Source organism: Silene latifolia, chromosome 1, assembly GCF_048544455.1.
Source record: "Silene latifolia isolate original U9 population chromosome 1, ASM4854445v1, whole genome shotgun sequence".
NCBI classification, from domain to species: domain Eukaryota; kingdom Viridiplantae; phylum Streptophyta; class Magnoliopsida; order Caryophyllales; family Caryophyllaceae; genus Silene; species Silene latifolia.
The window spans coordinates 98,235,726-98,261,212 of NC_133526.1; the positions used below are offsets into that span (position 1 = coordinate 98,235,726).

General features: G+C 38.9%; 2 long non-coding RNA genes across 3 annotated transcripts in view; one reads left to right on the plus strand and one right to left on the minus strand.

Annotated features, from left to right (window-relative positions):
* Positions 1–467: 467 nt before the first annotated feature.
* LOC141598777 (uncharacterized) lies at positions 468–2,608 on the plus strand. 2 transcript variants are annotated; one of them, XR_012523633.1, is made up of 4 exons: positions 468–1,016; positions 1,297–1,427; positions 1,516–1,876; positions 2,347–2,608. It is a non-coding gene; the product is annotated as an uncharacterized LOC141598777 (long non-coding RNA). The 2 variants fall into 2 exon arrangements; XR_012523630.1 differs by lacking the exon at positions 2,347–2,608 and having other exon boundaries at positions 475–1,016; positions 1,516–2,196.
* The window catches only part of LOC141598854 (uncharacterized), a 37,281-nt gene continuing 13,798 nt past the window's right edge, over positions 2,005–25,487 (minus strand). The window contains exon 3 of the long non-coding RNA XR_012523654.1: positions 2,005–2,087. This is a non-coding gene — a long non-coding RNA (uncharacterized LOC141598854). The remainder of the gene's footprint in view (positions 2,088–25,487) is intronic.

Below are 25,487 nucleotides of genomic sequence, written 5' to 3' on the forward strand. Positions count from 1 at the left end.
AAGCTAATGCCAAAAGTGTAAAATGAATGGTTGTTTTAGTTGGACCAAGTGACCAACGTACCAATCGCATTACGTAAAGCATAAGAGTATCTTAATCTTAAGTTGAATCAATTATATTCTACCAACCTTGATTTTAAAATTGTTGACCTTATCTTACAAGAATATTCCAGAAAATTATTGGACCGTGAAAGAATAATCACTAGTATTAATTTTATTAATTTATGTTCATAATCACTACGGTTGATATGGGATATTTTATAAAGTTATATTCTTTCGACATAATATCATTATCATTATATATATAAAAGAATCTTGTAAAATTACTGAGGTGGCACAATCTCCTTTGAGAATTAAGGTAATGCAGCCCTCACATTCAACCTCACAAAATCAGTTTTATTTGAGCCAATCACGGTTTTACAATATGGTCACATCACCACAAAAAAAAAAAAAAAAAAAAAAAAACAAAGCCCAATTAAATCTGACGTCCAATTAAATAATAAAGTACATTTTCAACATTTTACTCAATACTGTACCACAATAATTTCTCCTCTTTTCCCAAATCACAATGCATTGACAGAGATTAGAATTTAGATACATTCATCTTTACTCCTGGCTATTAATATATTCATCTCCATCCTCTCTCATCTCACCATTCTCCAGCCACACCACACATCACCTATCAGTCTCACCATATATTTAAATCATAGATCTCAAATATTCCAAAAAAACTAATAGTGCCAGCGCCATCATCGAGAAATTTGGGGATGGAAATTGGTAAATGGGACGAAAAAGAAGGTCGTCGGGGAAACACATGTTGGAGGCGGCGCGGTGGAGATGGGAGTGCGCCTGATTGATTCGCCGGAGAAGGAAGTGATTGCCGATGTTAGAGATAATGGTCGACCACCACGAGAGAGATAGAAATCCAAGAGAAAATGGAGATTGAACCAGAAACATCGATTGAAACCATCAATGGAGAAACTTGGAGCTTGCTTTAAGCAAAGAAATCAAACCCCAAAGTTAGTATTGAACTATTGCTTTCCCTTGATAATTTTGTCTTCCAAATTCTGTTTTATTGCAGTTTTGTTGTATTATAGTTTTGCATTTTCTAAGTATACGGAATTTTTGCTTTTCCGTTACTACTCTTTGTGATTATTAGTTTAATAGAATATGGCAGTTTACAAATGTTGGAATGAGTCATTTTTATCAATTTTATTTGAAAATAAGGCTCTAAATGCAATAGTTGTTTATGAGTAGATTTTGTGAATTATGTGACTGACTTTGATTTGAATGTTGGAGGAACAACACAAGACGGGATGCATTGCACTATTGCAGGCTGTGAAGTTGGTTCTGATAGATGTGTTGCAGTGGACGGGTGTTTGGTGTTTTGATAAAGTTGGTTCTGATGGATATTACCACATCAAGGACATGTATGTTTAATTCAATAGTTACTCCTTGGTTCTCTTTTCATTTCATGATTGTTGATACGTTTTGTTTGTGCTTCGATAATAATGCTAGGTAATTGCAGAATTTCAACTTCCAACAAACGCGTATTTTCAGTTTCAATATATTCAACACTTTTATTGCTTTAGTAGTCTTTACCAAGAGCTCCTACTAGCATGACAATTCATCTCCTTCAAAACAAAAACCCACCTCACAACCACAACAACCTCTACTTAAAAAAATACACAATCGTGGATCGTGTGACGTATTTGGGGTGTTGTTATCGACGCTTTTCCAATCATGGGTTACCGATGCAAACCTTCATAGTTCATACCATCAGAATCATCAACGTTTTTTTTGGCGGCGATTTTGATGACGGCATATTTCATCTGCGTCTGCGAATAAGGGCTTTTGAGCCTTTATAACAAGAAATGAGGTAATTCAATTTACAATATTATTGAATGAAGAGTAGGATGGATGTTGGCATCTTTTTGTCTGCTTTTGGAGGAGGGTGGAGTGGGTGATTGATATTGATCAGTTTTTTTACTTCAATCGGTTTTCGCAGTTTTTGGTGAGAACATGTTTTGTCTTGAGTCGATTCTCCCGAGTTGAGTCGGTACTTCTATCTCAACAATTTGTCACATCTCCTGCGAGTTAATTTGTAAAGAGTATGTAAGAATGTATTGTATTAGCTTAAAGATTAATGTACAGTAGCAGCCTTTATATACACATTATGGACATATATAGTACTTCGTATATGAGTGTGAAAAGCCATCACTAATTGAAGTTAAAAGAGAATATCAATTACAATAACGGACATAGTAAATTATCATGGTAGATTGATTATTGCCTAATATGAGTTACACTGATATTATTGCTAACAAACTCGACATGTCGCTATGTCAGTTACCGCAGATGGCGACGGCAGTGACCAACCAGATTGGGGACGCCAGTAGAGATGAAGATGGGAAATGGTAGGTCAAAAGGCGTTAGATTTTTTAGCTATCTAAAGTGCCCAGTAATAGACACAATTTCCAATTTCCAAAAACGTATTTGGCTCCAATGAAAAGTTCAATCAATAAGAAAGCAAACTAATCAATTGAGATTAGTTATTGTACGAGTGAATTTTTCAAGTGAAGTAAAAAAAGTAGCATTTATATGTCGAAAACTACTTTTAAAGTTCCGTCGTAGAACTCTAATAAATTTAAAGTAAACGGGGATGATTTACAAAATTGACGATATATTTCTTTTTTCCTCTAATCGCCACAGTAGAAAATTTTGTATCAGAATTGTTGCCTAGCTCTCTTAATATAAGAAGGGATATTATTTTCAATATAGTGCTCAACAATAAATAACAATACAAAAGTTATTATGTGAGACGGTCTTATAGTATAAGATGGTCCATTTATATAAAAGATTACTTTTCAATTGATAGCAACAATTGATGATTTTTTTCTAGAAAGACCGTCTTATTCTAGAATTTGTAATAACATAACCAAAATAAGGCTCAATTCTAAATAATGAAGGACGTAGGCTTAGTAAAACCTTCCTAGATTGAATAACGGAGGGTTAGTAAAAAGTATTTTAAGAGTGTATAACTCTGTAGCTCATATTTTTTTCCTTATGTACCTCTTTTTTTTTCGATTTATTGGTCGTTTTCTTCTCGAGTGAATAACTCTATAACTCATATTTTAGCTCATACTAAAATGGTAACAAAAGGAACAATAATAGCGGCGTGAGTCGTAAAATTAGTAATAGTGACAGCAAGATTAGTAAAGAAAAAAACAGTATTAGAAATACCGTATTCCTATACTACATTAAATTCACAAAATTAGTAAGTAGATTTAGTTTAAAAAAATTAGAGACAATCCCGTGAATTTTAATTCAGTTTAGCTCAGCTTATTTCATCTTTATTTTTCTCAACAAATTTCGAGTCAGTTAAGTTCTATTCAGCTTATTTCAATTAAGTTCAATCAACTTCAGCTCAGTTATATTCAACCCAAAAGAAGATGACCTAATAATAAGATGGATTATCTTCTAAATTTAATATTTTATGCTTGTATTTTATATATGAGACAATTTTATACATGTATTAATGTTTTTAATTGGTTTTAGAATGAGACTTTCTTTGAGCTAATAAAATAAGTACTTCATATGAGTTACTACTCTTAACATTGGTATATATTGCACTAATTTTAACTTTTACTATGTAGTTTACTATTATTTCGACGAGTCTTTTACCTTATGAGCGAGAAAAATTATACGAATATATGTGCACAATTTCCATATAAGGCCGGTTTTTTTTGTTATGTATATGACACAACCTTTTAAATGTTCAACTTCTTATCATCAAATGAGGTTTATATAACGAATTCAATCACGCCTTGACACTCAAAACTTTAAAAAAAATGGTTATCATAAGCCATACTAAAATACACTTTATCATAGAAAAAAAACTCTAGAAAAAAAACAAATCTTAAAAAGATATTTTTACGTAAAAATCAACCGAGTACATCTCATTTTTGACATTATTAGAAAAATAACTCATCTATTATAAGTTGGTTAGTATTTACTAATAGGGTTGCTGGTCTTTGCTAGACATTGAAATAATTCGAAATTTTTAAGTTAAATTTTTCGAATGTTCTTTAGTTTATCTCGTGTCATTACTATTTTAGGAAGTCTTTCTTAAGATAACAATATCGTCTTAAGTTTATGACGGGTCAAATATACCACTTGTGTATATATATATATATATATATATATATATATATATATATATATATATATATATATATATATATATATATATATAGAAGAGATCATGTAAGTCCACCATATGTATTTGAGTCCATAAGTTCTATTAAGGACCCTTGGATGGTGAAAATGGATGGCCAAGATCAACCTCCAAAAAGTGTGTTTATGGACTAATATCACTCATTCTCTCCTCCCTCACTAATCCTTCTAATTAATCACTAATTCACTATAACTTCCTTTCCTCTCATCCACTTCTCTCACATATCACACAACTCATCTCCTCTCTCAAACCCCAAAAAATAAAAAACCTAAAAAATTCAAATAAATAAAAAACCCCAAAAACCCAAATAAATAAATAAAACCCAAAAAATCCAAATAAATCAAAAAACCAAAAAAATCCAAATAAATCATTCATTCCTCTCGGTTTTTTTCGTCACTTTTTTTTTTCAGATTTTGTGTTAAATTTGTTGTTTGAGGTCGGTTTATTTTATTTGTTAATTTTTGTTGGTTTTTGTTGTTATTTATTCTTTTCAAATCTCTTCTTGTTATACGTTTTTTTTTTTAATTTCGGGTTTTAAATATCGTTTTTTTTTGTGATATACTTTTTTTCATCTAAGATCAACTAAAATATTTTTCATAAAATTTGTTGTTTTAATCTTAGCTATATTAAAATTCTTATAATTTGTTGATTTTTAATCTTATATTTCACATTTTTATAAAAAAATGATATAAAATGACTAAAGTATACATAGTTATGGACAAAAGTTATACTGTTATGGACTAAAGTTATACAAAAATGGTCTAAAGTTATACAAAAATTGACTAAATTTATACAAATAAGGACTAAAGTTATACAAATATGGATTAAAGTTATACAAATAAGGACTAAAGTTATACAAATAAGGACTAAAGTTATACAAAAATGGACTAAAGTTATACAAATATGGACTAAAATTATACAAATAAGGACTAAAGTTATACAAAAATGGACTAAAGTTATACAAAAATTGCCTAAAGTTATACAAATAAGGATTAAAGTTATACAAAAATTGACTAAAGTTATACAAATATCTACATTAGGAATGTGTTGAACTTCTACTCAATGAATATATAACTCTAGTAACGATATGAATAACTTCTACTCAACGAATGTATAACTCCAGTAGAAATGTGTGTAACTTCAATGAAAGTATTTGTATAACTTTTGTTTTCTCATTTTCTTTGTTGACAAATGAAAAAAAATATAATTATAACAACAAAAAATTACAAATAAAAACCAACACTATAAATTTGAATTTATATAAGTACTGTTTGTATAAATTTAGTCCATATTTGTATAACTTTTAGTCCATATTTGTATAACTTTAGTCAATTTTTGTATAACTTTAGTCCATTTTTGTATAACTTTAGTCCTTATTTGTATAACTTTAGTCCATATTTGTATAACTTTAGTCCATATTTGTATAACTTTAGGTAATTTTTGTATAACTTTAGGTAATTTTTGTATAACACTAGGCCTTATTTGTATAACTTTAGTCCATATTTGTATAACTTTAGTCCATTTTTGTATAACTTTAGTCCTTCATATGTATAACTTTAGTCCTTCATATGTATAATTTTAGTCTATATTTGTATAACTTTAGTCCAAAATTGTGTAACTTTACTACAAAATCGCATAACTTTAGTCCAAAATCGTATAACTTTAGTCCAAAATCGTATAACTTTAGTCCAATATATAACCGAAATCCTAAAAACCATCAATACTAACTTTAAACCAACAATACTAGATCTGGAAAAAAAACCATTATCTAAATATCAAAATGTAATATAAGACATAATTGAAATCAAAAAATATAAAATAAGTAAATAACAACATAATAAGTAAATAACAACACACAACAAAATAGTATAAATTGTATAACTTTAATTTTTGAAGAATATAACTTTAGTCGTAAATAGTATAACTTTAATGTTTTAAGGGTATAACTTTAGTCATAAATAGTATAACTTTAATGTTTTAAGGGTATAACTTTAGTCGTAAATAGTATAACTTTAGTTGTATTTACATATAGTTTTGAAAATTCAAAATAAAAAAAGTGATGAAAGTTGAGAAGAAGAAAACTAGATATGAAAACTAATAATAAAAAAAAACAAATAACAATAACAAAAAAAACCCATAATAACAAAAACCAAAAAAACCCATAATAACAAAAACCCGTTAATCTATCAAAAAACCCATAAATCTAACAAAAAAACCAAATATAAACAAAAAACCAAATAACAATAACAAAAAAAAACCCTAGAAGTAAATCATGATTCATAAAAAAAAAATTAACAATGAAATACAATACAATAACAATAATTAAACTAAAAAACGTCAGATCTAAACATTTAAATATTTAAATTTGAAAAATTTATATATCGTGTGTATAACTTTAATGCACGCAGTGTATAACTTTAATAGACAAGATGTATAACTTTAGTCCAAAATTTGTGTAACTTCAATTTATACAATGTATAACTTTAGACATTAACAGTATAACTCTATTTTGATTATTGTCTAACTTTAGCCCAAAATATTTTTATTGGTTACAAGATCTAAAAAATATTGTATAACAAATATTTTTATTGTATAACAAATATTTTTTATTATTGTATAACTCTATTTTTTATTATTGTATAACAAATATTTTTATTTGTTAACAAAAAATCAACAATAGATATGAAAAAATATTTTTATTGGTTACAAGATCTAAAAAATATATAACAATACAAAAAAAAAAAAAAAACAAACACAACAACAACAACACGATACAAACAACCCAAAAAAAAAACTGAAAAAGATAGAAGAAGTAGAGGGAGACACGACAAACACCTCCATCAACAACAACCGCCACCACACGATAACAACCAACCAAAAAAAACAAGAACTGAGGAGAAGAAGAGGAGGCTGCCGCGACAAAGGGGAGAGGAGGAGGAAGGCGGCAGAGGCTGTCGTGGAGGCCGCCGAGGCAGACGGGATCTGGAAAGAAGATCTGAAAAAATCCGTCAAAACAAGATCTGACGTGCAGGTTGTGGGGTGATGGTTGTCGCCGTGCTGTTTGTTGTTGGCGTGGTAGTTGTCGTGATGGTCGTGGGTCAGCGTGGGGGTGGTCGTGGGTTTGCTGTCGTAGTGGTTGTGTGACGGTTGCTGAGGTGAGGTGAGGTGAGGTGAGACGGTGATGGGCGGTGAGGTAGAGGAAGACGAAGATGGTCAGACGGTGATGGTTGTGCGGTGGGTAGGCGTGGTGTCGGAGGAGGTTTTTTTTTTGGTTTTTTATTGCGTGGTGTCGGGTGGTGGACCTGGTGGTGAGGGAGAAAGGTGGTTGTTTTTTGGGTTTTTTGTTGGGATTAATATGAGTAGTTTTTTTTTATTTGGTTTTTTTTTTACAGATTGAGAGGAAAATGGGAGAGATGTAGAGAGATATGAGGAGTTTGTGATAATGAGGGATGAATGTTTAGTGAGGAAGGAGATATTAATAATGAGTGAAGAATAGATTAGTGAGGATTTTAATTGCAATGAGGAGCTAATTAGGGGAGATGAATTTCTGGCCATCCATTGAGATCTAATCCCAACCTCCCATCCCCTCCATCCTATGGTCCTTATAAGGACTTAGGACCTCATAAGATGTAATGGACTTATGAGAACCCTTCTCTCTCTCTCTCTCTCTCTCTCTCTCTCTCTCTCTCTCTATATATATATATATATATATATATATATATATATATATATATATATATATATATATATATAGAGTGAAGTTCTAATGAATCCACCTATATATTTGAGTCCACAAGTCCTCACTACATCCCTTAGATATCCCACTAAGGATGGTTGAGATTGAAAGCCAAAAAGCATACTTAACACTAATTAGGTTTCTATACACTAATTAATCCACTTTCTCTCTCTAGTTTTAATTATACATTCACTAATGGATTATTATACAGAAAAAAATTTTGAGCACATTTTTTTTTACTGAAACTTTATACAAATGTTACGACATTTTCACTGTTTTAAAAGTGTAATTTCAACAGAAAAAATTGTAACTTTAACAAAAAAAAAGCGGTTTGATGGATTTTATTTTGAAATTTGAAAATTGGAAGCAAGTTTACAATATATTTTGCGTTTTACGAGTGTAAATCAGTTTTTACGACAAATATTATTTTGAATTTTTCCAATTTTAACACAACTCATTGTAAATTGAGTGACTTATAAGTGTAACTTTAGTTTTTTAAAAGTGTAACTTTAGTCAATTAAAGTATAATTTTAGTCCATTAAAGTGTAATTTTAATCCATTAAAAGGTATTTTTAGTCAATTGAGAGTGTATCTTTAGTCCATATTAAAAGTGTAACTTTAGTACATTAAAGTGTAATTTCAGTCCATTAAGAGTGTAACTTTAGTCCATTGAGATTGTAACTTTAGTCCATATTAAACATGCAACATGAGTCCATTGAGAGTATAACTGTACTCCTTGAGAGTGTAACTTTAATAGAGATAAGTGTAACTTTAGTAGAAAAAATGTAACTTTAATAGAGATAGCTGTAACTTTAGTAGAAAAATGTGTAATTTTAATATAAAAAAGTGTAATTCTAATAGAAATAAGTGTAACTTTAATAGAGATAGCTGTAACTTTAACTTTAAAAGAGAGTAAGTGTAATTTTAATAGAGAAATGTGTAATTTTAATAAAGAAAAATGTAATTTTAATAGAAATAAGTGTAACTTTAACTTTAATAGAGATAAGTGTAATTTTAATAGAGATAAGTGTAATTTTAATAGAAATAAGTGTAATTTTAATAGAAATAAGTGTAACTTTAACTTTAATAGAGATAAGTATAATTTTAATAGAAAAAAGTGTAATTTTAATAGAAAAAAGTGTAATTTTAATGGAGAAAAGTGTAACTTTAATAAAAGAAAAAAATGTAACTTTAACAGAGAAAAGTGTAATTTTAATAGAAAAAACTGTAATTTTACTGGAGAAAAGTGTAACTTTAATAAGTGTAACTTTAATAGAGAAAATGTAATTTTAATAGAGAAAACTGTAATTTTAATAAGAATAACTTTAATAGTGAGAAGTGTAACAAATCTGAAAAATGGTAAAACAGATCACAATTTAAAAAATTTAAAAAGTAATTGAACTATTAAAACAAAAATCACAATTTCTTTTTCATAACTAGATCCAAAAAACGAATTTAAAAAAGACGAGATTTTAAAAAATATAATACAAGACAATGTTAGAAATACTAAATATGATAAAAAAATAATCAAACATCTATTTAACAATTAAAGGAGATCTAAAAAAAATAAAAAAAATAAAAAAAGACCAACACACGTGAACTCCTACCAACACACAAACAGTAACATGACATCTCAAAATCCTTAAAAAGGAAGGAAATTTCAAAACCAAAAACAAAAAGAGAAAACGAGATCTGCCGTCCCGTCCATACACCCACAACACATAAAACCAACACCCAACACCATCCTCCACACACGGCCACCATACTACCACCGTCCACAACCATGGTAGATGGTAGATCTGGCTGCAGCAGCAAGAAGCGAGAGGTGAGGGGGCGGCTGAGCTGCCGTGAGTGGTGTTGTTTGTTGTGGGTGGTGATGAGGGGTGAGGTGGTTTTGTGGATGGTCGGAAAAGAGAAGGTGGGGGAAGGCGTGGAGGCTGGGTCATGAGGGTGAGGCGGAAGAAGGCGGTAGTGGGGTGCTGAGGTGACGGCAGTGTGGTGGTGAGGTGACGGTGGTGGCAGGAGGCTGGTGGGTGTGGTGGTTGTAGGGGGAGGTAGGAAGGACGGAAGCGGAAGAGAGAAAGGAGGGCGGCAATGTGGTGGTGGTGGTTTTTTTTTTTTCAGATTTGTTAGAGAGGAGAGGGAAATTATTTGGGTTTTTTTTGAGAGAATTAAATTGGGGTTTTGAGAGGGGTGGTGAATGAATTGTGTGAATGAGAGATAAGTGGGTGGAAAAATAAATTATATATAGTTGATTAGTATTTGATTAATGTGGATTAGTAAGGTAGTGAGAGAGTGGGCTTAATTAGGCATTAATCCCTTGTCTTTTGTCTTTAATCTCAGCCTTCCATAGTGCTCATCCAAGGGCTCTAAGGAGGACTTATGGACTCAGACTTAGGAGGGGGACTTATATGATCTCAACACTATAATATATTGTTGGGAAATGTGTCCTCAACAATAGTGCGATCATGTGATTTTAATATCATCATTAAATCTCATTCTAAAGAATACAATTGGGAAGTAATATTGTTCTTCACAACTCGGTCAACATATATCGGTAATGATTGGCTGACTAGAGTTTGACATTACTGTCGTGTGACGGTGGTGATCAGTTGACCCCCTAGGTCATACCTAAAGGGCAATACACTTAATTGATTATTTAATTGATCGTATAATGTTGCGAGTTAATTAAATTACTTGAAAATTGACGGACGATTTTGGAAGTAAAATTTACGTATCATATTGAAATGTGATTAAATAAGATACGGTCTGAGTAATTGAATTGTATCATTACTCGGATGAAATAATTGTTTAATGTAACAATTAAATTGAATGAATTGTTATAAATACAATCAGTTGTGATTTATAAATTGGTAAAATTTTTGGCACAAGTAATTATGAGATTACTAAGTCAATTTTTGTATGTGACGTATTTTATTAATACGTTGATTTTTAATATGATAAAAATTACATATCAAATATATGTGACATGTGACATGTAACATATAGACAATTGACAAAAATAATATGGACACCATAATATGTAAAGTGCCGAAATATTGGAGGTGCATTAGCTAGAATTGTGTTAATAAATCTTAATAGAAAACATAATGATGAAATAGCTAAGTAGCCATGCAACCCTATTCTCCTTGTGAAGACCAATATGGGCATGCATTGGCTCCCCAAAAAGCACCCCACCCACCGGTTTTCCTAGGGGCTTTTAGAGAGTTTTCTCTCTAATTTTTATTCATTCAATTCACATTTTTATTTTTCTAGAGTTAGAAAGATAATTTCCTCTCTACATTTTATGATAAATTAGAGAGATTATTTACTCCAAATCTCTTCTCCTCTACCCGGTTTTAGGAGCTAAAATACCAACTATTTTGGTTCAATTTTCATAAGATTAATATTATACTAGTATTCATAATATTAATTAGATTAAGTGAAAGCCTTGGGTATAAAGCATAGGGAGAGATCTTACACTTAGATCTTTGTTCTTCCATTGGAAAAGCTCAAGAACAAGAAGAGAAAGATGATCTCTCTTGTGCCCTAATAGCCGAAATATACAATGTAAGGACATGATTTCTCCTCTATTTATATTATTGTTTGCATACATAAAATCCGTTTTAATTTTATGACAAATTAGTTTAGCATATATGAGTATGTTATTTATGTATATGAATCTACATTTCCTTCAATCGGTATCATGAGCCACGGTTGTTTGCATGCAAATTGGTTAAAAGTTTTTCCGAGTTATATGAATAACAAAATAAAACTTGTAAAATTTGTGTTATTATGATATATCACGAAATTATTACATGCATGTTAATATTTCTGGTCCTAAAGTGTTTTAGGATTTTTGGTTAATTTTTCGGATTTTTATTGTTCATATTTAACAATAATGGCATTTAAATGTGATTTTATGAGTAAAAATGTCATTTTTGGTCTAAAATTAGCTATACTTCGAATTTTAAGTTGATTTTTGGATATGTTATCACATATATTATTTTGAGATAACCTGTAAATTTTCATAATTTTTGCACTTGTTATGCTCGAAAAATGAATTTTTCATTATTAAATTCGGATTTAAGAGAAAAAATAGGTTAATATGAGTTAAATTTCGAATCTGGTCATAGAAAATTTATATGTTGTCACATGCAATTTTACAAGATGTGTGTAAAATAATTGGCTATAAAGAAGTCTTTTAGCATGATTTATGAATTTTTGAAGAAAAATGGCATAAATAGTGACATTATTAGTGAAAATTAATAAAATATAATCTATGACTTAGGAAAAACGTATAATGTTGCATTTTATTATATTTTTCAGGTCTAAAATTGAAAAGTTAGTGAAAATAATTTTTCCATGTTTTTATGATTATTTTATTATAAATCGATAAACCGCAACATTGTTTTTCCGGAAAAATTTCGAAATTTTTAACCTAAGTGATGGGGCATATTCTGCACCGCTGACCAAGTCAACATATTGAGCAAGGTCAAAGATATCCACAGCAAGTCAACGACTTAGACAAATTTAGCCGATGCGTCGCCCATCGGCTGTCGGCTGGTCTCGGCATGACAACCTCGCCAAATGGGACACATACCCGCGTACTCATATCCAAGACCCCTCGGTGGTGAGTCAACAACATGGCCCGCCGGCCTGCCATAGGTCCCTCGGCCGAGGGGTAGATCAGTCTTTCCACCTGCTAGCCACTTGGCCACTACGTGACAAAAGGTGAAGTCTATAAATACTCCTCAACCTTCATTGAGGAAGGGATCCAATCCATAAATACACAACTTAACCTAAATACACTATTCATCCGGTATAATCTTCCTTATCTCTCTACAATATATTCCTAGCCAATTAGCATACAACATATACGTTTAAGTTTACTGACTTGGGCGTCGGAGTGAGTACGCTTGCACGAGCCAAGCCCTCGCCTCGTTCATTGTTGCAGAGAGGCCGAGAGGAACGAATAAGACCAAAGGAGAATCCAACTCAAGACATCATTCTACAAGCCACGGGTGGTAACGATACTTGCTCTGGAATTACACCCGGAACAATTGGCGCCGTCTGTGGGGAAAGACACTAGAAGCTAGTCACATTCATTCCCAAAACAAAACAAAAAAACAACAAAAACCCACCCAAAAAGCTAAGAAGATGTCAAAAGAACAAGAGGTGTTCGTAACCGACGAGCCCCTCCACCCAGATGATACCTTCAACAATTCGAGTCATACTGACCCTCCGCCGTGAGTAATCCAACCGGAGTTCGGGATGCCAATAACACCAGATGCGACGCCGCCCGCCAACCAAGTCACCCTCATGGGACATGTGGTCGACGTGGCATTGCTAAAGCAAATCCGGACCTCATCGGTAGGGGACGTCGACTCACACCGTCACACCGACAAGAGCGGCGGGACCCGTCCGGAGACCAGGGGCCCGAACGTGACTCCAAGAGACTTGAACGGAGCACTGGAAGAGGTTGGCCCCGTTGAAACACCGGAGGAGCCTGAATCGCCGGTGATGGACATAAGTCCCGACCGCACTCGCGGGGATACAGCGTCACCGCAGCCAGCCCACGAGGCCCACTCCGGAGGAATGAAAGAAGTCCGACCCATCGTAGTCGGAGAAGAAGAAGCCCGACTCGCGAGTCGGGGAAGGAGTCCCTCCCGCTACGAGGAGAGGAGTCGAGCTAGGAATGCGAGGAGCCGATCGCCACGTGTCGTCCGACATGTGATCGAGACGACCCCTCGCGCCTCGTCCTAGAAGTCCAAGTGCCAACTAAGCTCAAGTTGCCACCCATATCATACAAAGGGGAGGGTGATCCACCCGACCACGCCGAGGCTTTCGAGTCTCACATGTCGCATGGGAGCACCGATGAAGTATGGTGCCGAGTCTTCCCAACGACATTGCATGGGATGGCTCAAAGTTGGTACAAAGGGCTCCCCGACGGCTCGGTGTACTACTACGCCGACCTAAGGGACGCCTTTCTAGCCCAATACTCTTGCAACAAGAGAAGGGCCGTGGAGACATCGGACCTCCTAACTATCAAACAAGAAGGGGCGAGTCTCTACGAAGCTACATGAAGAGGTTCGACGGAAAGGTCCAACAGATTCGGAGATTAATCCCGAACCGGCGGCCTTCAGCGATGAAAGGCCTCCCAAGGGGAGATTTGAAAAATGAGCTCATCAAGTGCGGAGGCCTGGGCTTGATGCCGCCAGAAGAAGAAGGCCGACCAAGCCATCAAGGTAGAAGACTATCACAAGACGTGGCTAGGCCCGAGCGAGGCCGAGCGCTCGAAAAAGAAGAGCGCCAGGAGGACAACCCGCAGGAAAGACGCCGTGTCAACAACGGGTCACGGTCCGAAGAAAGACGCCGTGACAATAATAGGTCACGGCGACAAAATCTGCCAGAAATGGACTCGGCGGGCGCCGGTGGAGTTCGGGAACGTACCACCGGGCGGTATAACGATAAAACCCCTCTCGTCGTATCGCCCGCCAAGTCTTCGCCCGAGAAAGCGAGGGCCGAAGTGGGAGAGACCCCAAAACCAAAGAGTGACGGTGACACGAGCCAAGATCGTGAGTACCACGGCCACACACCGCCATCTAACCAACGGCTCGCGCATCCAAGAATGCCATTGAAGAGCCGATCGGGAAGGGGAGCCTCGGCAAGTACGTTGCCAAAAGCCAAAAGACCGACGCCGGCGCTTCGAGAAGAAATCCGTCTTCGAACGGATAGGAGTGATCCACGTTGTCATCGGGGGCCACGAGAACGGAGGGTCCGCTCATGGGTACAAACGACACCGAACGAGCTCTATCGGGCCATCAACTTTGTGCCCAACACAAACCACCCCCTCTTCCAACATCCCCGACATAACTATCGGAAGAAAGGACTACGAAGGAGTCATCGCTCCTCACAAATGACCCACTTGTAGTCAATTTGGACATATCCAACCACCTGGTCAAAAGGTGCCGATTGACACAAAGCGCATACACGAATGTCATGTTCGGGAGTGCTTCTCGGCCTCGGCACGAAGGTCAAGGATTTAAGCCCCCGCACCAACCCACTATACGGTTTCTCGGGGGCCGGACCGGTACCACCGGGATCAATCGGACTCCGTGAACGTTCGGCGAAAGGAATGCGGCCAAGAATGTCCTAGCCGAGTTCGTGGTCATCGACGGCTCATCCGCCTACAACGTTCTCATAGGCCGCGTCACTCTGAGCGAGGCCGACGCAGTGATGTCCATCCGGGCCCTAACATTGATGTACGTCTCGGACCTGGGGGAAGCGCATAAGCTCGTCTCCAAAGACGAGAATGACGAGGTGGTGAACGCCCGGATAGGCGCCGAGGATGCAACATGCAATCCCTTAAGGTGGCAAAGAAATCGGAGAAAGGGAAAGGTCTATCCTTACAACAGAGAGCGACCTCATGGATGTAACTAGCGTCTAACCGGGAGGTACGCCTTCAACGGGCCATTAGGACGCCGAAAAATCTCGGGAATACTCCATGTAACGTCGGAGGTGTCCAAAATAGGCGTGGGCGCCCGCGCATGTTTTTACCTAAATGAAAAATCATCCAAGTCTTCCATCGAATGTACGCTCTTCCCATAATCACTAGGAAGGAGCGAGCCGACTCACACTGTCATATCGACAAGAGCGGGGATCTCCTTCAAGACATGGGCACCGTCGCGATCACTCCAAGTAGTAGACGCCACGCGAGTCACCCCAAGAGTTGTGACGCCGTCGCAGTCACTCCAAGTAGTAGACGCCACAGGAGTCTCCTTCAAGAAACAGGCACCGTCGCAGCCACTCCAAGTAGTAGACGCCACGGCGATCACCCCAAGAGTTGTGACGCCGTCACAATCCTCCAAGTAGTAGACGCCACGGAGTCTCCTTCAAGAAATGTGCACCGTCGCAGCCACTCCAAGTAGTAGACGCCACGGCAGCACCCCAAGAGGTGTGACGCCGTCGCATCCTCAAGTAGTAGACGCCACGGAGTCTCCTTCAAGAAACAGCACCGTCGCAGCTCACTCCAAGTAGTAGACGCCACTGCGAGCCACCCCAAGAGGTGTGACGTCGTCGCAGATCCTCCAAGTAGTAGACGCCACAGGAGTCTCCTTCAAGAAACAGGCACCGTCGCAGCCACTCCAAGTAGTAGACGCCACGGCGAGCCACCCCAAGAGGTGTGACGCCGTCGCATCCTCCAAGTAGTAGACGCCACGGCACGACACTCACACTGTCGTATCGACAAGAGCGGCATGCACCCTAAGGAAGCGACATCTGCGACGGTTATAACCAGCGCGGTTAATACTGTTAAACGATCAAGATGCCTTGGAAGCGTTAACACACCGAGACACGCACTCTAGACTGCCTCGGCCAAGCCGAGGCGGGAACATAAGAGACTCAATTAATAACGGAAAGAGACAACCCGGACAAAGACGGAGACGCTAAAAGGACAAATCGAAGCTCGAATACTAGCACAAGGAAAAGAAGTGAAGTAAAAACGAACTCTTATTAAATATATTCAACGAATCACAAGAAATTACAAGGATAAGCCAAAAGACCAAAAATTACAAATGCTATCCCCCTATGTCCGTTGTTGCTCGCCATCGCGGCGGCGGCAAATGGCACTTTCCTCGATGAGTACCCCGCGGCTCCTTAGCGGCCTCGGCTTGACGACCTCGGCTTTTTAGCCTCGGCGACCTCGGCCGCCTTTGCCCGCTTGGCTTCCTCTTGGGCCTCCTTAGCCTTCTCGGCCCGTAGCCGCCTTCTCGTGACCGCCTCCTTCTCTCGCCGCCCTCACCGCCTCTTTAGCCTTCTCCGCCACGGCTTGCTCCTTGGCTTCGAGCTTGTCATCAAGCGACTTGTCATATCTGTCCCACGGAAAGGAACCATCAAGAGGGAAGAGCTCCTCAATCACTTCCCTAGCGGCTCCTTCGGCTAAATCCGGAATTCAAAGACACATGTTAGGGAGCATGACGGTTTGGAGCATCTCAATGTCCTTATCCTTTTGCCTAATGACGGCATCTCCGATCCGAACCACCTCCGCCGGGCCTTAAACAGTCCCCGGATTCATTCCTCTCGCTTGAGGTAGAGGTCGGCGTGCCTCGAACGAGTGTACACTTCTCCAAAGACTTAGCGCAGATTCACGCCGCGACCTCGCCTTGGCTCTCTTAGCAAGGACCTCTTTCTCAACGTCCCCGCTGAGTTTTCTTTCAGCCAAGAGCGCCCTCTCGGCCTCTCCCCTAAGCCTCTGCTCATTGAGAAGATCCTGCTTAGCCTTCGCGGCCACCCTCTTAGTGGCATTTAGCTCCAAGGTGGATTGAGCCACGACCTTCTCCTGCTCTACGATACGAGCACCGGTAAGACTGTTCCACCTCGCCGACTCTTTGATCGACTCCGTGCCTTCATCTATGAGCCGGGAGAAGGAAACCTTCCGGGATGAAGGGACAAAGTGGCGACATTTTTATCGCCGGCCCCATAGCGGGAAGGAAACATTCAGGATGAAGAGTTCACGGTGACGTGTTGATCACCGGCCCGACAGAGCTCCCCTCCACCGCCGCCCAACAGAGCGGCGGCGGACGATCGGGGCCGATCTACAAAATTTAAAGCAAGCATAAGTATCGACATACGCAGACATGCCGAAGCGCCTAAGGAACCGGCTAAATCTAAAGCCACAGAAAGAACAATACCGTGCTTGGCCCTCTTGGCCGAAACGCGTCTCCTCGTCGACATCGAATCAACGGTCGCGGTATAGGCGTCTGTTTTCTTTTTACGGACGAGGGGCGAGCCCTCCTCCTCGTCGGAGTCATCCCCGTTGGAGATACAAATGACCTCCACCGTCTCCTTCTGAACAGGGGGGATGGAAGGCGGGGCCGGTGTCGACGCCACCACCGCCGAGGACTTCGTTTTGCGCGTATGACGCGACACGTTACTAACAACCTTCGCCCGGGTCTCCACCGCACTCAAGCTTTTCACCGCCGCTCTATGAGATCGGTCGGCGACCTCCTGCGGTCATTGGGGAGAGCTTTGGGATGTAAGTTAGCAACGGTTTTATCTTTGTTCACCCCATTCTCCTGAGGATATCCTCGACAGTCCGGTCCAAAATGGCCTGCGAAGGAAACGAAGCAATAGTTAAGTAGAAGAAATAAATCAAAGTTTAAAGACACAACGAGAACAGTGATGGGCCTCACACCGACCCCACTCACCCTGCGCTAGGGCCGGTATGAGGCCGACATGGCAAAGCGGCTCATCCGAAGAATGATCTCGCGTTGGAGGAATCCACCTTTTCGGCAGCCCACCCTTGTCTACCTCAAAAAGCCGCATTGCCAACCTCTCGTCCTCCGAGAGAAGAACCCCCGCCAAAGATCCATTTTGAGTTTCTTCCGGAGACCCATCCGTCATGCTCCGCCTTAGTCTCACACCGCAAGTTAACTTGATGCTTTGAAAGGAGCGAGGGAAGCGGATAGTCGTTCGGACCTTAACGTACACCCACCGACCCCGCCACCCTTGCAAGAGGAAAGTTTGTCGTGATAATATAACCCTTCTCCGTGTGCACGCTGAACCACCGGCGCGGCCGAGAATGACGGTGGAGGTAGTGAAGTCGGCGAAATAAGTTCACCGTTGGGGCCTCCCCCTTGAAGAGACAAAGCCAGACAAACCCGATTATGGTCCTCATGGCCAACGGGTGCAATTGGGCAACGGCAACGTTCATGGCCTTAAGGATGGCCACAACGTACCCATTCAAAAAACCGGAGCCCAAACTCCAAATGTCGCATATATACGCCGGTGTGGCCGGTGGAGGGCAACAGACAACCGACCCTCCTCCGGGATAACGATTTCGTAGCCCTCACCGAAGAAGAAATGTTTCTCGAAAAATATCTCACCGAACAAATGGGCTAACTTATGGGTCCAAGTATACGGTCAAGACGGACTTTACAAGCAAGGCCGTGATCCATAACGTACTTCCTCACGTTGTTAGGACGAGCCTCCTCAAAGATCGTCACCAAAATCTTCTCGTCATCATCGACATCGAATCATCCTCCCATTCCTCCGTAATTCGAGGATCGACCTCGGGAGAAGGTGACCTACGGCCCGCTTACTAGGCCCGACGTCGGCGAAAGACATGTTTACAATGAAATTACAAAATTAAAAATTGGAAAGTTTGTTTGTTTACCTTGAAGAAAACGCTCGCCGGAGTAACAACTCTGGAAATTAGAAAAAGAAACCCTTGGAAGTTTAGAGAGAAGGAAATTTTGGAGAATGAAATTGGTGGCCAATTTTTCGAGCAATTGCCCTATTTATAGGGAAAAGCCCATGAAGCGGGACCAATCAAAAAACACCCATGAAGCGTCAACCAATCAGCGTGCGGACACGTGTCGGACATGCAACCACGGGATGTCAATCGTTGCAGCTTGTGTCAATCAATGCAATGCAAAGTGACCAAACGTCTTCAACACGCCTATTCAAATCTCTCCGCCTATTCACCTTCCTCAACAAATTCCCATGCACCTTTTCTCCGCCGGCCACGAACCGACCAAGCTAGACACCGCCGGCCGGGGGCGATCATAAATAACCGGCAATCTCAACCTCGGTCTCGGCCAGCGTCCCTTTCTTTTCCACATCGGATGCCCAAAACACATCCATGTGGAGGGGGGATATGGTACGGCCTAAGAAAGACTAGGCGGAGAGCGAAGAAGAAGCCGCCGCAGAAGAAGCCGATCTGAGAAAATTTTTTACAAATTACTTGCGCAGAATATACGCTCAAACGTACATCGGAGCCCATACCACGGCATGACTACGCTGGGGCAAATTGATGGGGCATATTCTCGCACCGAGAGCAAGTCAACATATTGAGCAAGGTCAAAGATATCCACAAGAAGTCAACGACTTAGACAAATAGCCGATGCGGCCCATCGGCTGTCGGCTGGGTCTCGGCATGACAACCCGCCAAATGGACACATACCCGCGTACTCATATCCAAGACCCCTCGGCGGTGAGTCAACGGGCCCGCCGGCCGCCATAGGTCCCTCGGCCGAGGGGTAGATCGATCTTTCCACCGCTAGCCACTTGGCCACTTGGCCACTACGTGACAAAAGGTGAAGTCTATAAATACTCCTCAACCTTCATTGAGGAAGGGATCCAATCCGTAAATACACAACTTAACCTAAATACACTATTCATCCTAGATAATCTTCCTTATCTCTCTACAATATATTCCTAGCCAATTAGCATACAACATATACGTTTAAGTTTCTCGACTTGGGCGTCGGGTGAGTACGCTTGGCACGAGCCAAGCCCTCGCCTCGTTCATTGTTGCGGAGAGGCCGAGAGGAACGAATAAGACCAAAGGAGAATCCAACTCAAGACATCATTCTACAAGCCACGGGTGGTAACGATACTTGCTCTGGAATTACACCCGGAACACTAAGATTTTGAACATTATGAGTGTCATGGAATTTTTCCAGAATGTTCATGAATTTAAATTTCAAATTTTGAATTTATTTGAAATTTTTGGATTTATTTGAAGTTTAATAGCTTATTTTTGTAATTTTGGTCCATTTATGAACAATTTTGTAAATAAAAGTTAATTATGGTCAAAATTATTAGTGAAGACTATATTTTGAGTCCTAAGAGGTTAGGGTAATTAACTTATGCATAAATATGAGTTTATGTATTTTTGTGATTATAAAATGTTGAAATCACGCAAATCCGTAAAAACCGAGTAATATATGATATTGGCTAATTAAAGGCGATTTAGCATAAAAATTGAGCATGTTCATACATATTATAATGCTGCATTTTTCTTTATGATTGTCATATTTTTAATTTATGTAATTTATTATGTAATTTTACTTAGTATGGCCTTAGATTTTTAATTGGTATTTCCCGAAATGTATGGGAATATCGATTCGGTTGTAATTTTTATTGTGATCTCGTATCACCGTTTTGTAATTTAATAGATTTATTTTATTTTAGTTACAAATGTATAATAGGAAATTATGTAATTTATTATGTAATTTTATTCATTCCGGAGTTCCAAAAGACGGATTTCTTCAAGAATGGCGATACATAAAGACGGTGTTACCTCGAGATGTGTGCCACAACCGAAGTTCAAGGGACCAATGGAGTTGGTTTCCGAATATGTAATAGATTAATAGTTATTATCTTTATGCTTGCATTTTATTTTATGTCACATGCATCGCTAAATCGCCATAACTAAACATGCATTGTCTTATTTTATCGAGTTTATCGACCGTGTCAAATATAATTATCATAGTTCACCGCTTTAGTTCACTTAAAACGTGATAGATAATAATTTGACATGACCTCTCGCTAAAACTATCAATTGAGACATAGCCTTACCAAATAGTAGAAACCATGAAAACCTATTTCGCGAGGGAGTGCGCTCGGCCCCACCGGGGTACAAACCTTGTTACGTAGGGGAAGTGGGTGATGAATGTTAATCCACCGAATTCATGTTGATGAGGGATGTATCGGCCCCACCGTGCCCAAGTTAATGTGGGTTTGGATCATGGACACATTTATTCGAAATTTGGATTGAACTCAACAAAAGTATTTGATAAGGGATGTATCGGCCCCACCGTGCCCCTGTCGATGTGTTTTGGGCTATAGATAATTGTTAATGTAATATTATCGACCAAGAGTTCTAAAAGTAGAATCGATTAAACGTTAATCCACCGAGTTATATTGATAAAGGATGTATCGGCCCCACCGTGCCTAAGTCGATATGAATTTGGGTCTTGGAATCATTTATTATAGTTGGGTAGAGGTCACTATATAAATGTTCATATCTTGTTAAATTTGCAAGTATGATTTAAAAAGACAAATGTTAATATTTCCTTTCCTCCATATTTGTAGTACATTACAATGAATCCAACAAATGCTACCGCACCAATTACTATTGAGTCATATCACCATGTTCTTGACGACGTATGCTCCAACAATAATTTCGATACAACTAGAGAACTTCATTTCGGGATAGGTTCGGATGGAAACCTAAATTTCATCACTTCTTCTAAACCACCCACTACTACTAGACCTCGTGTGAGTCCGTCTCTGGAAGACTACCTCATACGATCTATAGGGTCTTTGTCTCTGGAAGATAAAGATGCCAAAGCTAGTGGGAGCTCTAGCAATCAAGTTCTTGCTTCAAAGGGCAAGAGGTTCAAGAAGAAAGCAAAGAAAGTCAAAAACTTCAAGCAAGTTAATGATGAGTGCCATTATTGCTATGGCATGGGACATTGGCTTAGGAATTGCCCTATGTATTTGCGAAATATAAGGGAAGGACTCATTACTCCAAAAGGTACAATTCCTAAAGAAATTTATGTTATTGATATAAATTATACTTCCACTACGACATGGGTACTAGATACCGGTTGTGGTTCTCACCTTTGTAATCATTTACAGGGTTTAAGAGATGTGGAGAAGCTTAGCAAGGGAGATGTGGATCTTCGACTTGGAAATGGAGCTCGGGTAGCGGCCGAATCCAAAGGAACTTATGTTCTAGCTTTGCCAAACGGTTTTGAGTTGTATTTGCATAATTGTTTTTATGTTCCTACGCTCTCTAAAAACATTATCTCAATCGCCATGCTAGACATGGACGGTTTTTGTTTTGTCATTAAGAACAATCGTTGCTCTATTTCTAGGAATGATTTGGTTATTGGCCAAGCTTCTTCCATAAATGGCATTTACATTTTAGAGACCTCAAAACCGACTAATGATATTTATAACATTCAATCAAAGAAACTCAAAACAAGTGACCCAAGTGAAGCGTTCATTTGGCATTGTCGATTAGGTCACATAAACGAGAATCACATCAAAAGATTAATTTCTACTAATGTGATTACACCATTTGATTATCAATCATTTGGTACATGCGAATATTGCCTACTTGGCAAAATGACTCGTAATCCTTTTAGCGGTAAAGGGACACGAGCTAGTGAGCTATTAGGACTCATACACACCGATGTATGCGGACCAATGAGTATCACCGCTCGTGGTAATTATGACTACTTTATAACCTTCACCGATGACTTAAGTAGATATGGGTATATCTATTTAATGAAACATAAGAGTGAAGCATTTGAGAAATTCAAGGAATTCCAAAACGAAGTAGAGAACCAATTGAACAAAAGGATTAAGGCACTACGATCCGATCGTGGTGGTGAATACCTTAGCCTTGAATTTGATTCACACTTGAAAAGTCGTGGTATTATATCACAACTTTCTCCACCCGTAACACCTCAACTTAATGGTGTTGCCGAAAGGAGAAATCGAACCTTACTAGATATGGTTCGATCCATGATGAGTCAAACCGAGTTACCGAACTCGTTTTGGGGATTTGCGATACAAACCGCAATTCGATCTTTGAATAATAGTCCCACAAAGTCCACCGAAAAGACTCCATGTGAGATGTGGACGGGTAAGATCCCAAATATATCCTATATGAAGATTTGGGGATGTGATGCTTACGTCAAAACTAAGAACGACAACAAGCTAGCCCCAAGATCCGAAAAATGCATCTTTGTAGGTTATCCCTCGACCTCTCGAGGGTATTACTTCTACAAACCTCAAGATCATAAAGTGTTTGTGTCTTGCGAGGCTGTCTTCTTAGAAAGAGAATTTATTTCTAAAAGACAGAGTGGGAGAAATTTTGAACTTGATGAAGTTCAAGAGCCACAAACCGAGATAGAGACGCAAGAAGATGTTCCTTCGTCGTCTAACGCGGTTGTACCTCCTCCACTAAGAAGGACGGGCCGAGTAATTCGCCATCCCGATCGATATGTGGGACTTATCGAAGAAGATGGAACACTCGATGTGTTACTTATGGAAAGTGACGAGCCCGCCACCTACAAGGCCGCAATCTCTAGTCCTAATTCCACCTTATGGCTTGAAGCCATGAAATCCGAAATGGATTCTATGCTTGAAAACCAAGTTTGGGACTTGGTAGATTTGCCTAAAGGGGCAAGACCCTCCAATGCAAATGGATATTCAAGGTCAAAAATGGCATAGAAGGACATGACGATGTCTACAAAGCTAGGCTAGTGGCAAAAGGATTTACCCAAGTCCAAGGTCTCCATTATGATGAGACCTTCGCCCCGTAGCCATGCTAAGATCCATACGGATTTTGTTAGCGATCGCCGCATTTCATGATTATGAAATTTGGCAAATGGATGTCAAAACCGCTTTTCTAAATGGGCATTTAGAAGAGGAGGTGTACATGATACAACCCGAAGGTTTTGTTGATTCTAAAAATCCTAACAAAGTGTGCAAGCTTAAGAGATCCATTTATGGTCTTAAGCAAGCATCTAGAAGTTGGAATCATCGATTCAATCATGTTATAAAAGAAAATGGTTTCACTCGAAATGTTGAGGAACCATGTTTATACATGAAATTCTATGGGAGCAATGTTGTGTTCCTAATCTTGTATGTCGATGACATACTACTCATTGGAAATGATATTCCAATGTTGTCTTCTGTTAAGAAGTGGTTAGGTAACCACTTCCAAATGAAGGATTTAGAAGAGGCACAACGCATATTAGGTATCTGGATCTATAGAGATAGACCCAAGAGGATATTGGCACTAAGTCAAGAGTCTTATGTTGATAAGATTCTTCGACGATTCAAAGATGGACAAATCCAAAAGGGGTTTGGTACCTATGGTAACCGGAACGATATTGAGCAGGACTCAATGTCCCTCCGAACCCCATGATGTTGAACGCATGAAGTTGATCCCTTACGCTTCCATTGTTGGATCAATCATGTACGCCATGATATGCACACGTCCCGATGTCTCGTATGCCTTGAGTATGACGAGTAGATATCAAGGAAATCCAAGTGAGAGTCACTGGATTGTTGTCAAGAACATCCTTAAGTACTTGAGAAGAACTAAGGACTCTATCCTTGTGTTTGGAGGAGACACCGAGTTGCGTGTTACAGGATACACGGACTCAAGTTTTCAAACAGATAGAGATGACATGAAATCACAAGTGGTTTTGTTTTCATGCTCAATGGTGGTGCCGTAAATGGAGAAGCTTCAAGGAAGTCAGAATCATGGATTCGACAACGGAGGTGAGTACATAGCGAATCGGAAAGGCGCCAAGGAAGCTATGTGGATCAAGCAATTCACGGAAGGTCTAAAAGTAGTACCTACCGCCGATGATCCCATCACTCTCTATTGTGATAATAGTGGGACGATCTTCCAAGCTAAGGAGCCAAAGTCTAGTAATAGATCTAGACATGTACTTAGAAAGTATCATGTAATAAGAGATTTCATTGAAAGAAAGGAAATTGCGATTTGTAAGGTTGGGACGGATGACAACATAGCCGATCCGCTCACCAAGCCTTTATCGCAGGCTTAGCATGATGGGCATGTTGCGTCCATGGGACTTAAACGTGTACCAAATTTTTGTTAGATTTTGAAATGAAATAAAAGTGTTGTTTTTGTTCATGTTCATAATCGCATTTGTCTTTTATCCTTAATTTATACTTTGT